The sequence below is a fragment of the Palaemon carinicauda genome, chromosome 35 (assembly GCF_036898095.1).
Source record: "Palaemon carinicauda isolate YSFRI2023 chromosome 35, ASM3689809v2, whole genome shotgun sequence".
Lineage (NCBI taxonomy): Eukaryota > Metazoa > Arthropoda > Malacostraca > Decapoda > Palaemonidae > Palaemon > Palaemon carinicauda.
Genome location: NC_090759.1, coordinates 35640826 through 35655571, shown reverse-complemented (window position 1 = coordinate 35655571; position 14746 = coordinate 35640826).

Below are 14746 nucleotides of genomic sequence, written 5' to 3'. Positions count from 1 at the left end.
GTCCCGTGATATTAAATGTGTTACACATGGTTTATGGCTCAGTGTTTTTAAGTAATGATTTAAACCAATTAACAAAAGAATATTATCATTCAGTGTCCCGTGATATTAAATAAGTTACACATGGTTTATGGCTCAGTGTTTTTAGGTAATGATTTAAACCAATTAACAAAGAAATATTATCATTCAGTGTCCCGTGATATTAAATGAGTTACACATGGTTTATGGCTCAGTGTTTTTAAGTAATGATTCAAACCAATTAACAAAAGAATATTATCATTCAGTGTCCCGTGATATTAAATGAGTTACACATGGTTTATGGCTCAGTGTTTATAAGTAATGATTTAAACCAATTAACAAAAGAATACTATCATTCAGTGTCCCGTGATATTAAACGAGTTACACATGGTTTATGGCTCAGTGTTTTTAAGTAATGATTTAAACCAATTAACAAAAGAATATTATCATTCAGTGTCCCGTGATATTAAATGAGTTACACATGGTTTATGGCTCAGTGTTTTTAAGTAATGATTTAAACCAATTAACAAAGAAATATTATCATTCAGTGTCCCGTGATATTAAATGAGTTACACATGGTTTATGGCTCAGTGTTTTTAAGTAATGATTCAAACCAATTAACAAAAGAATATTGTCATTCAGTGTCCCGTGATATTAAACGAGTTACACATGGTTTATGGCTCAGTGTTTTTAAGTAATGATTCAAACCAATTAACAAAAGAATATTATCATTCAGTGTCCCGTGATATTAAACGAGTTACACATGGTTTATGGCTCAGTGTTTTTAATTAATGATTCAAACCAATTAACAAAAGAATATTATCATTCAGTGTCCCGGGTATCACATGAAAGCCATGACCCAGAATGCATATAGGTCGCATTGAAAAACAGTAACTTTTAAATACTTTAATCGTTCCCTCTCAGCTCCGTGACATTGTGTTAATCGCTCATAATTGAGGAGAATAATGTGGGATTTGACACGTAAATAGCATCGACATTTTTATCGTCCCATGAATTTTGGAATAAAATATAAGAGGAAAATGTGTAAATCGTTCATTTTTTGCAGAGGAATATATTTAATGTTATTAATTGCCAAAGTAATGTATCAATTTACGAAATGTAGGAGCTTAATACCGTCTTATTTATAATAAAATTACGCTGCTGTTAGTATAATGTTAATAGTAATTGCCAGTTAATAGTCATTGACCTTAGTAATGTACGGAATGTATAGTTATATTATTCATTTTTACTAACTCAAAATGATCAATTTACTTTAGAAAGGTATTATCTGAGTTGATGAAACAAGAATCAATCATGAATCTCACCTTCATTCTCTTTTCCGAAGATAGATCAAACTTACTGCAAATGTTATGTTGAACAGACTAACATAAGCCTTTTTATAGTTTATATATGACATATCTGCTTTGATGATTTTTTTTTTTAAATAATTTATTGTTAATATTTTCTCATTGTTTATTTATTTCCTTATTTCCTTTCCTACCTGGGTTATTTTTCCATTTTGGAGCCCTTGGACTTATAGCATTTTGCTTTTCCAATTAGGGTTGTAGCTTGGCTATTAATAATAATAATAATAATAATAATAATAATAATAATAATAATAATCAGTATCATCATAATAATAATAACAATATCAGTTAGGCCTTAACTGGTGAATCCGCTCGCTGGTGACCCCGGAGTAACCAATGTGCGGTGCACCAGCTAGGGCTTTCAACTGGTAAGCAGAGTGAGTGTAACTGAACTTAATTCGACGCAGCATGAGTATATATACAAGGCGTTCCAAGCAAGAACGGCACAAAAATTCAAACACTTTGATTAAAGTAAATACAGGAACAGAAAGGTTATGAGTGCAAGGGGAGAGTGATAAAAAAAAAAAAAAAAAAAAAAAAAAAACAGAAATACCGTTACAGTGTATGAGCGTGTGTGATACACGTGCGGTACAAGAAAACTTTTCCGTCCAGAGCTTCATCAAACGCCCACGGTTCCCACAAAACACGGTATTTATCACCATATCAAAACTGCGGGGTCCTCAGTGTTCAGCAGAGGTACCACTTTCACCTCTCAATTGTGGACATCATTATCACCCTTTATCAAACAACCGCATACAACCCTGCAGCCAATGGTATGGTTGAACTTTTTCACTGTACCCTCAAAGCAACTATGATGTCCTACTGCAAGGACTCAAACTGGTTTACCCAGCTTCCCTGGGTCCTCCTGAGACTAAGGACCACTCCTAAAGACACCCTGGATGTCTCAGCAGCTGTAATGATGTATAGCAACCTATTGGTCGTCCCTGCCGAATTTTTTTCCGTCTGTAACCTCTCCGACAATCTCCAGCGCCTACACCACTTAGTAGGAAAACTGACTCCATGCGGCCATACTTACAAATCCACAGCAAAGCACACATACTAACAGATTTGCACAATGCATCGCAAGTTTTCCTGTACAATGACACCAGCAAGCCACCATTATCGTCCCCTTATATAGGCACTTTCCTCGTGATCCATCGAACAACGAAGGCGTTCTTACTGAACGTTCGTGGCAAAGAAGGCTGGGTCTCCACTGATCGCCTCAAACCTGCGTATCTTCGGAAAGATGACCCGCCTATAGTGTGCATCTCCAGAGCAGGGTGCCTTATTTCACATGCATATCTTTTTTAGGGGGAGGGGGGGAGGGAGAGCCATGTACCGCACGTGTATCACACACTCTCGTACACTGTAGCGGTATTTCTGTTTTTTATACATTATCATTACCACTCTCCCCTTGCACTGATAAGCTGTCTGTTCCTGTATTTACTTGTATCAATGCGTTTGAGTTTTTGTGCCGTTCTTGCTTGGAACGCCTTGTATTTATACTCATGCTGCGTCAGAATAAAGTTCAGTTACACTCACTCTGCTTATCACTTGAGCCCTATCTGGTGCATCCGCACAGTCTCAAGTTCTCAACACCGACTTTCCACTATTAAACTTTTTTTTTTTTTCAAATTGGAATCAGAACACTGGTACATCTCTAAGGTTTGATAGGGCTATCCCTTGAAGGATAACTATATTGATTAAAAAAAGTAATAGGGCTAATGGGCATACCATGAATAAAAAGGCGAATGCTACTCCTGTGATTTACGCTGTTACATCCGGGTTCCATTAATTTTCAGGTGCATTTCCATTCTGACGTTTTAGATTTTACTCTGACGTTTTACAGAGAAAATTTTACCTTTTATTTAATCTAAGATGAGGCAGGTCATGGAATAAATTAACTTCAAACTATTTAGCTCAACATTTGTGTAATTCCCTAGCCGCGGGATTTGCTATAACATCAGATTAGATATAATTGTTTGAGTAGAATATCACATTGTTGTATGTATATCCAATGAGGTTATGCCCACGAGGAAACATCGGACTGCAACTCTCTAGTGAAATAATAAATAACCAAATAAAATTTTTTTTAATTAGTTTATCGTAAGAAAAGACCAGATAAGATTTTGCTGTAATACAGAAAGATTAGTTCACCTAACTTTCAACTGGGCTCCACAAGGCACTAGAAGATATATAAGGGAAATTAATATCTTAAGGTTAAAAGTTACGTGCGTTTTGAAGATCATTTATAGCTGTCAATTTTTTTTATCAACGTCATTTTGAATACAACAAAACTTGCTATAGTCATTCCCATATTCAGTTTCTACTAATTGTTTTAGATACAATATGCTCACTGCCTAGAACAGCGGTAGCGTGTTCGCCTAGCATTCGCATGGCAGCAGATCGATCCCTGTCCGGAACCTTGAATTTAATCTGTTTACTGGGGAGGCCACTGCTTTGGTTGGGCACCACGGGAGAGGGGGGGGGGGGGGCGGTGGTGGCTTAGCCCGGCTGACGTTCTGGTGAGTATCTATTCTGATGAAACTGGAACTGAAACCAGACATCTTCACCTTACCTTTGTGGTGCCTGATGTGGCAACGTCCCTGATTTGTGAACGTCAGACTGGAGTTCGAGTCCCACTTAAAGTCTTTAGTTCCTTTGATCACTCCAACCTCACCATCCTTGTGAGCTAAGGATGAGCTGTTTTGGGGGAGCCTATAGTTTTATCTGCTGAGTCATCAGCAGCCATTTCCAGGCTCTCCTTGGTTCAAGTTTTGGTGGAGAGGGGGCTTGGGCGCTGATCATAAGTATATATGGTCAGTCTCTAGGGCATTGTCCTGCTCGATAGAACAATGTTACTATCCCTTGCCTCTGCCATTCACGAGCGGCCTTTAAACGTTTTAAAATGTATTCAATACCATAATGGAAATGTCTGTGGTTTATGGATATCCAGATTTCGAGGTATGATATCTCACTTGAATTATTAGCAAGTTGCTGAACTCGCCAGAGGAAATGTTATCGGAAACGTATGTTAATCACCGAACTAGTTGGATTCCACTGTTAAACTGTACAGTATTCCAAAACCAGTGCCTTAAGCTTCACGAAAGTTTGAGAAAGGTATACAATAGTTTCCGGGTTTACACCTGAATAATTCATGCATTATTTTATTTCCATTTAAAGGTTTAAAGGTCGCTCATGAATGGCAGAGACAAGGGAAAGTGACATTGCCATGTCAAGCAGAACAATGCCCTAGAGACTGACCATATAGTATATGATCAGCGCCCAAGCCTCCTCTCCACCCAAGCTAGGACCAGGGAGGGCCAGGCAGTGGCTGCTGATGATTCAGCAGATAGACCTATAGGCTCCCTCAAACCTCCCAACCTTAGCTTACAAGGATGGTAAGGTTGCAGACACTAATAGCACTCGAACCTCCGACTGGCGATCACCAGGCAGAGACGTTACCAATCAGGCCACAATAACCCTGTTGCATTTACACTGTTAAAAAACTCCGAAATTTTAATCGGAAATTCTCCGTAAAAATAAGCTGTTCTCAACCATATTTCAGTAAAATACAGGCGACCGTAATTTTACCCTACTTCGTTATTATATTTTACCGGTTGGTGGCCATAATATCACCCCTTTACGCCAATATAACCGTTTTTAAAGCTGTAAATGCCTGGCAACATTTATTCCAGGTTTTTTACCGTTTATTTTAAGGCAAATTTATAAGTGTACAGTATCGTATTGGTTATATGACTCACAGAGAATGACACATTCCAATTTTTATTTGAACGGAAAGAAACCAGAGATCCAGGATCAATTAGAGTTATTTGCAGTATACAAATATCCGGCGACATTTAGAATTTTCGGTTTCTAACGTAAAGTGGAGATTTTTTTCGTGACAAATCCAATTATTTCATGGTTCCCAACATTCTATTTCATGGAATTCTGTAGTAATTGATTATACAACTGACTTTAACATGGATTTCATAAACTTTACTAGATTAATATGGATTGCTAAAATGTAATCTAAATAAAATTTTATTTTTTATTTATTGACACCTCAGAACGTTCTATGTTTAACGAATCACTGATACTCTGATTGCATATACAAACCTATGAAGGTTGTTTTACACTTTTCCAAAATTCTTTTGGTAAAAAAAAAAACAAAAAACCGTAATTTGTGGACATTAAGGATTTTTACCACTAGTTTTCAATATTATATCTATCGTTCATAATAATAATAATAATAATAATAATAATAATAATAATAATGATAATAATAATAATAATAATAATAATAATAATATAACAAGAACCCCTTTGAGGTTTTCAATATAAAAAATGTGTCAACGGATTATAATAATAATAATAATAATAATAATGATAATATTGATAAAAATACTAATAATATCAATAATAAAAATAAATAAATAAATAATAATAATAATAATAATAATAATAATAATAATAATGGTAATAATAATATTATTAAAAATACTAATAATATCAATAATAACACCTTAATTTCCTTCGTAAAGTTTTATAGCCACTTCTTCTTTCTATACAGCTATTAGTGTGAACACAACGATACAATCTTCAATTGGAGAAATTTGATCTGACAATACTCAATTCAACACACACGGATAGGCATTAAAGGTTTAAAGGCCGCTCATAAATGGCAGGGGCAAGGGACAATGACATTGGCCTATCAAGCAGGACAATGCCCTAAAGACTAAGCATATATACATATGATCAGCACCAAAGCCTCCTCTCCACTTAAGGTAGGACCAAGGAGGGCCAAGCTATGGCAGCTTTTGACTCAGCAGATACACCTATAAGCTCCCCCATACGCCCCATCCTTAGCTCATAAGGATGGTGAGGTTGCAGCGACCAAAGAAACTAACAAGTCTGAGCGGGGCTCGAATCCCAGCCAGGTATTCAACAGTCAGGGACTTTACCACATGGGCCACCACAGCCAGATAGAGTACTGTATATTGCTTTCTGAAACTATGAAATAGTTATGAGTATTCTTCGCTGAACTGATCATGAATACTGGGGAATATAAGGTTAGCTATGCGATGCATTGTTTGATATCATTAACGTGAGATAGCTCTAACATTAAATGGTTATGTATTATTCAATCAATAGTGTACGTGACCCGTCAAAATGACAGCCAAATATTTAGACGCTTATGCACAGACACGTAACCCTCTCTAACCCGGGTATGACTAATTCACCTCCCCTATCTACCCGAGGGACGGAGAGAGATGAGCATGAAACACGCACACAAACACACACAGATACACACATATATATATATATATATATATATATATATATATATATATATATATATATATATATATATATATATATGCTGTGTATATACATACACACACACGCACACACACACACACACACACACACACACATATATATATATATATATATATATATATATATATATATATATATATAGCCAAACACTTTCTCTTCATTGTATAGGGGAAATTATTATTCAAAGATGCATAAAACTACTAAAAATTATTCCTTTACAATTTAGGCAACATTATTTATGAAGGTGCTAATTAAAATTACCTTATCTAATGGTTTGAATATTTGCTGTTACATTAAATGTCCTCTTCAGAGTACGACAGACTCCCAGGACATTAGACAGGCCAAGGATCTTGTTCTTTTTATGTTTTTTTTTATCTATATAAAAATTCTTCCCCCAAAAGTGGTTTCTGTGTTTTATTTTTTCGAAGGATTTTTCCACATCCTAAAGTAACCTGAGTGTCTGATTTTTTAGGGACCTAACAAAAAGTGCTCCCGAAATCTGGTTTTATTAGTATTTTCCACAACAGGTAGTTTTTTTTTTCTTTCTTTATTGTGTACCGATATAAGAATGTTCCCCCCAAAAGTGGCTACTGTATCTGTTTTGATTTTTTTTTCTTTAGCTCAAAGTAACATGGGTGTCTTTTTTTAAAAACTTTCCGTAACAAGTAGTATTCCTAAGTTCTTATTTTATCATTATTTTCCACAACAACAGGTGGTTTTTCTTTGTATCGATATAAGAATGTTCCCCCAAAAAGTGGCTACTGTATCTGATATAAGTTTTTTTTTTCTTCCTCTTTAGCTCAAAGTAACTTGGGTGTATGTTTTTTAAGGGTTTCCCTAACAAAGAGTGCTCCCGAATTCTTGTTTTATTAGTATTTTCCGCAAGAAGATCTGCTTTTTTTAATTTATCGATTTAAGAATCCCCCCCCAAATTGGCTTCTGAATCTATGTTTTGAGGGATTTTTGCTACAGCTCAAAGTAACATGGGTGTCTTCTTTTAAAACTTTCCCTAACAAGTAGCATTTCTGTTTTTGATTTATTATTATTTTCCACAAAAAGAAATGGTTTTTTGTGTATCGATATAAGAATTTTTCCCCCAAAAGTGGCTTCTGTATCTGTTTTGAGGGACTTTTTATACAGCTCAAAATAACATGGCTGTATTTTCTTAAAGACTTTCCTAAAAAGAGTATTCCTAAAGTTCTTGTTTTATTAGTATCGGTGGCGTTGGAACTTGAATTTGTGATTAGAAATTACATCGGTATCTGATACATGAATTTTCTTTCCTGTCCAAAAAATTCCTCTGTGAAATATTTTCAAGCATTTTCCTAGATAGGATTACCCTCTGTCTATTTTGAGACTTTTCCCCCAGCAAAAGGCAGATTTGATGTCTATTTTTAAGGACACCAAGGATTCTGCTCTCTATCTTTGTGAACATTCAATCACCTCCATCCTACACAACGTGGCTTCGATATCTGTTTTATAGGTGTGCTGGAAGAGCTAGAAAGAATGATTGACCTCGTCTGGATTCCATGGCATTAAGTAATTTGTATGACGTTATCAGTGGCCATTCGTACGATAATCATCATACATGTACGATTATTTTAGGTCCGGTACTATGTACGATACATACCTTAGGTATATATATATATATATATATATATATATATATATATATATGTATATACATATATATATATATATATATATATACATATATATATATATATATATATATATATATATATATATATATATATATATATATATATAACATATATATATATATATATATATATGTGTGTGTGTGTGTGTGTTCATTAAACAATTATACTTAAATACCTTGAAATAAGTTATCGGTTGCCATTCGTACGATAATCATCATACATGTACGATTATTTTAGGTCCGGTACTATGTACGATACATACCTTAGGTATATATATATATGTATATATATATATATATATATATATATATGTGTGTGTGTGTGTGTGTGTTCATTAAACAATTATACTAAAATACCTTGAAATAAGTTATCGGTTGCCATTCGTACGATAATCATCATACATGTACGATTATTTTGGGTCCAGTACGATGTACGATACATACCTTAGGTATATATATATATATATATATATATATATATATATATATATATATATATATATATATATATATATATATATATATATATATATATATATATATGTTCATTAAACAATTATACTAAAATACCTTGAAGTAAGTTATTTATGTTACTCCTTAATAATGATGTCGAAAGAGTGTAAGATAATTTTGGTTAAAAAAACGATAATTTTAAGGTTCATGTACGATAATCCAGTGGAAATAATCTGGTAACCCTGCACAAACTTCTGTACCTTTTATTCCAGACTCACATCCACACCTTACCGTGCACTGTTAAAAAAAAAAAAAAAAAAAAAAAAAAAAAAAAAAAAAAAAAAAAAAAAAAAAAAAAAACCGTAAATGCCTGGCAACATTTATTCAAGGATTTTGATGGTTTTAGAAATGGATATATTGACGTTATATAACTGTTTTGACGTTGTTACTGTTTTTAGAATGATTTATTGTTGATTTATTCTCATCATTTATTTATTTCCTTATTTCCTTTCCTCACTGGGCTATTTTTCCCTATTTGGAGCCCTTGGGCTTATAGCATCTTGCTTTTCCAACTAGGGTTGTAGCTTGGCTAATAATAATAATAATAATAATAATAATAATGAGTGATATTACGGCCAGAAAACCGTAAAAGATAATAACAAATACGGTAAAATTACGGTCGCCTATATTTTACTGAAATACGACAGAGAACAATATATTTTACGGAGAATTTCCGATTACAATTAGGGGTTTTCACAGTGTATACTGTACAACATGGTTCTTGTCCTGTGTGAAGGCTGGGTTATTTGTTAATAACTGGTGGTTTTTAGTGTGTGGGTTCCAGGTTAAATCCAGTTTCTTTAGGAATCCATCACTTTCCTCCAGACTCTACAGGTGAGATGTAATGCACACCTTTGTTCCCGTCTAGTCTTGGGTAGTGCCATAGCCTCTGTATCATGGTCTTCCACGGTCTTGGGTTAGAGTTCTCTTGCTTAAGGGTACACTCAAGGACACTATTCTATCTTATTTCTCTTCCTGTGGTCTTGTTTAAGTTTTTATAGTTTATAAAGGAGATATTTATTTTAATGTTACTGCTTTTAAAATATTTTATTTTTCCATTTTTCTTTTCCTCACTGGGCTATTTTCCCTGTTGGAAGCCCTGGGCTTATAGCATCTTGCTTTTTCATCTAAGGTTGTAGCTTAGCAAGTAATAATAATAATAATAATAATAATAATAATTAGCAGTTATGATGCTTGTTCAGTTAGGCATTGACTATCTGTTTATTTGATAGTCTGGTTAGATGTTTCTTTCAATTTCCAGCTTAGGGTTTGATTGATTGATAAATAGATTGATTGATTGATTAGAAGCTTTCTGGCATCCTGACATCTAATGTCATTGACGCGAATTGGGGTTTGAAGCGTCTATACATTAGCATTGGTTTAAAGGTTGAAATGCTGCTCATGAATGGCAGAGGCAAGGGACAATGACATTGCCCTATCGAGCAGGACAATAGCCTAGAAACTGACCATATATACATATGATCAGCGCCCAAGTCCTCTCTCCACCAAACGAGGGACAGGCAATGGCTACTGATGACTCAACAGATAGACCTATAGGCTCCCCCTAAAACCCCCATCCTTAGCTCACAAGGATGGTGAGGTTGTAGCGACCAAAGAAACTAACGATTTTGAGCGGGACTCGAACCCCAGTCTGGCGTTCACTAGTCAGGGACGTTACCACATCGGGCACCACACAGAGATTATTAACACTATGCAGATATGCTATGGCTACTAGCTGTACCCGATTGAAAGATAGGAAAAAAGTGAATATCATCTTAAAAAGCGTTTGAAAAAAGGTTTATAATATATTCCATCAAGGTCTTAAGGCCTTTCGTAACATAAACAGTTATAGAGTTATAATGATTCCCAGAATAATTACATGAACACAATTTTTAAATAATAAAAGCTAACACTATTCATTTTAAATAAACATTTGTTAGTAGCCCACAAAAATTTGATATCTATGCGCAGTAAAATTCGGAGTTTGAGTGGAATATAATTTTTTCCAAAATAAACACAATTGAAAGGGATTATACATACATGAATGATTTTCAATGTGGAAAACATATTTATACTAACAATGTTCATCAGAATAATTTTGAAAGAGTTTTACATTATATAGCTGAACTATTTCACAACTGGGAAGTGCTAATAGTGTTAAAATGCATATATAAGCCTACCCTAAGTATCTAGAAACAGAAATTAAAGCAATTTTAAATGACTTCTTTCGTGCGAGCCTAAATTCTAATCGCATTAGAATAAAAAAAATAATTTGATTGATCAGTGGAAGGGGTGAATTGTCATTATTATTATCATTATTACTTGCTAAGCTACAACCTTAATTGGAAAAGCAGCATGCTATAAACCCGAGGGCTCCAACAGGGATAATAGCCCAGTGAGGAAAGGAAATAAGGAAACTACAAAACAAGTAATTAACGACTAAAATCATATTTTTTTAGAACAATAAGAATATTAAAATAAATCTTTCATAACTATAAAAACTTGAAATATATAAGAGGAAGAGAAATAAGATAGAATAGTGTGCCTGAGTGTACCCTCAAGTAAGAGAACTCTACCCCAAGACAGTTTAAGACCATTGCGCAGAGACTATTATTATTATTATTATTATTATTATTATTATTATTATTATTATTATTAAGCTACAACCCTAGTTGGAAAAGCAGAATGCTATAAGCCCATGAGCTCCAACAAGGAAAATAACCCAGTGAGGAAAGGAAATAAGGAAACTACAAGTAATTAACAATCAATACTAATTATTTCAAGAACAGTAACAGTATTAGAATAAATATTACCTATAAACTATAGCAATATAAAAAATTAACAAGAGGAAGAGAAATAAGATGGAATAGTATGCACGAGTGTATCCTCAGACAAGAGAACGCTACCCCAAGACAGTGGAAGGCCATGGTACAGAGGCCATGGCACTATCCAAGGCAAAATGACAAAAGAGTGTGATTTACCTATAAAAACTTTAAATAAACAATAAGAAGAGAAATATGATAGAATGGTGTGCCAGAGTGTACCCTCAAGCAAGAGAACTCTAACCCTAGACAGTGAAAGACCATGGTACATAGGCTATGGCGCTATCCAAGACAAAGAGACAAAAGAGTGTGATCTAACTAAAAAAACTTTAAATACACAATTGGAAGAGAAATAAGATGTAATAGTGTGCCTGAGTGTACTCCCAAGCAAGAGAACTCTACCCCAAGACAGTGGAACACCAAAGTACATAGGCTTTGGCACTCTCCAAGACAAAGAGTCAAAAGAGTGTAATTCAACTATAAAAACTTTAAATAAACAATAGGAAGAGAACTAAGATAGAATGGTGTGTCTGAGTGTACCCTCAAGCAAGAGAACTCTACCCCTAGGCAGTGGATGATCATGGCACAGAGGCTATGGCACTATCCAAGACAAAGAGACAAAATAGTGTGATTTACCTATAAAAACTTTAAATAAACAATAAGAAGAGAAATAAGATAAAATGGTGTGCCAGAGTGTACCCTCAAGCAAGAGAACTCTAACCCTAGACAGTGAATGACCATGGTACAGAGGCTATGGTACTATCCAAGACAAAGAGACAAAAGAGTGTGATTTACCTATAGAAATTTTCAATAAACACTTGGAAGAGAAATAAGATAGAATATTGTACCTGGGTGTACCCTCATGAGCAAGAGAACTCTACCCCAAGGCAAGGGAACACCATGGCACAGAGGCTATGGCAATATCCAAGACAAAGAGACAAAAGGGTGTGATCACGAGAGTTTTTTTCTCCTCATCATCGGGATATTATAGTCTGAAATGTCCATGATGACGCAGATTTCCCCGACCTGTAATGACCCTCCCGCCCATTAGCGTATTGGGAAATCAGCACCAATCAGCGTTGCTTATAGCTTTGCGGTCTGTTTATGATTGGTCCTTTTGGTGAGATGTTTGGCATAAATTCATGTTTTCTTTCAGGGTTCACGATTGTCAATAGATACATCACTTTGGTGGTATAGTTTTTTCGTTGGGAATTTGCGGATAGATTTTTCAAAGCACCATCGCGTTGTCATAAAATCTGTGAGCTAATTTCATCATTAGGTTGGAAGCATTATTATATATTATTATTATCAATATCTAAGCTACAACCCTAGTTGGAAAAGCAGGATGCTATAAGCCCAGGGGCCACAACAAGGAAAGTAGGCCAGAGAGGAAAGGAAACAAGGAAAAATAAAATACTTTAGGAAGAGTAACAGCATTAAAATAAATATATCCTAAATAAACGATTAAAAACTTTTAACAAAACACTAGGAAGAGAAAATAGATGGAATAGTTTGCCCGAGTGTACCTTCAAGCAAGAGAACTCTAACCCAAGACAGTAGAAAATCATGGTACAGAGGCTATGGCACGACCCAAGACTAGAGAACAATGGTTTGATTTTGGGGTGTCCTCCCAGAAGAGCTGCTTACCATGGCTAAAGAGTCTCTTCTTCTAGATTTGATTTAAGATAATTATACTTGTCTCATTTATATCATAGTGGAAGTGTGTTTGCATATGAAATATCAATTGATCCAGCACGCAGATGGTTTGACCAATGCAAGATGATTATGTAACTGCATTTTGCAATATTTTGGTGTTAGAATTTAATCATTTGTTCTGATGAAATTCAAAATAGTTATTTTCTAAGTTATCATTGTTGCTATCACTTCCATTTCCGCTGTCCTACCTCGTTTCCGTTTCATTTACGAAGGGGTTTTACAGTCGGCTTCATTAATACCGGTATATTTCACAGGAAGTTAAGCGAACGTCGGTGTATCAAAATCAGTGAAGCCAACTGTACCTATCCAATGCAAACTGTAGAGTTAGGCCATAACAGTTCAACTTGTTCTCTTCCCATCCTACCTTATAAAGATCCTCAGGGGAATTTATCCTGACTCTTCAACCGTCCCCTTCATTTGCGATTATTGGTAACGTATCTGCCTGGTGATCCTCAGACGGGGTTCGAGTCCCGCTCAAACTCGTTAGTTCCTTTGGTCGCTGCAACCTCACCATCCTTGTGAGCTAAAGATGGGGGAATCTGTGGGAGCCTATAGATCAACATGCTGAGTCCTCAGCAACCATTACCTGACCCTCCTTGGTCACAGCTTAGGTGGAGAGGGAGCTTGGACGCTGATCATATGATATATGGTCAGTCTTTAGGGCATTGTACTAGTTGCTAGGGCAATGTCACTGTCCCTTGCCTCTGCTATTTATGTGCAGCATAATAAAAAATCCTACTATCCAAATTGTATTCCCGAACAATTCCTTATCATTTTTATGGGCTTGCAGCATTTTGTTTCAAAGTGGAGTAAGAGCATCTGTGATGAAAACTTTCGGTCCTTAGCGTCTACGCAGTCTAATTTTATTTTTCACAAGTGAAAGCTTGTTTTCTCGCCTCACAAGCATTAAAATAGTAGGTTTGGTCACTCCTCTGATTGGCAGACATTGAGAGATAGCCTACTTATGTCTCCTTGTGTGAACGTTTTTAATGGCATCCTCAGGTTTAACTGTGGCCACTGTGAGAGGTGGTCACGGATGTTCACAACCTCGTTCATGATGTTCACAGGTATTGCGGTTGTGTCTTGTTCTCTATATTCAGGGGCACCATGAATTCTAATATTTACCTTCCTGGAGTATTGCTTTTGCATTGTTTCTATCTCTGACTGCTTGTTGAAAAGAATAAGGGGATCGTTGCCCATGTGAATCTGTGCAGTATGAGATTTTGGTTCCTCATTGATGTGGGGGATTGCAGTCTTCAGGGGTTTAATCAATTTAGACTTATTCAGGTTATTGATATCACCATCTT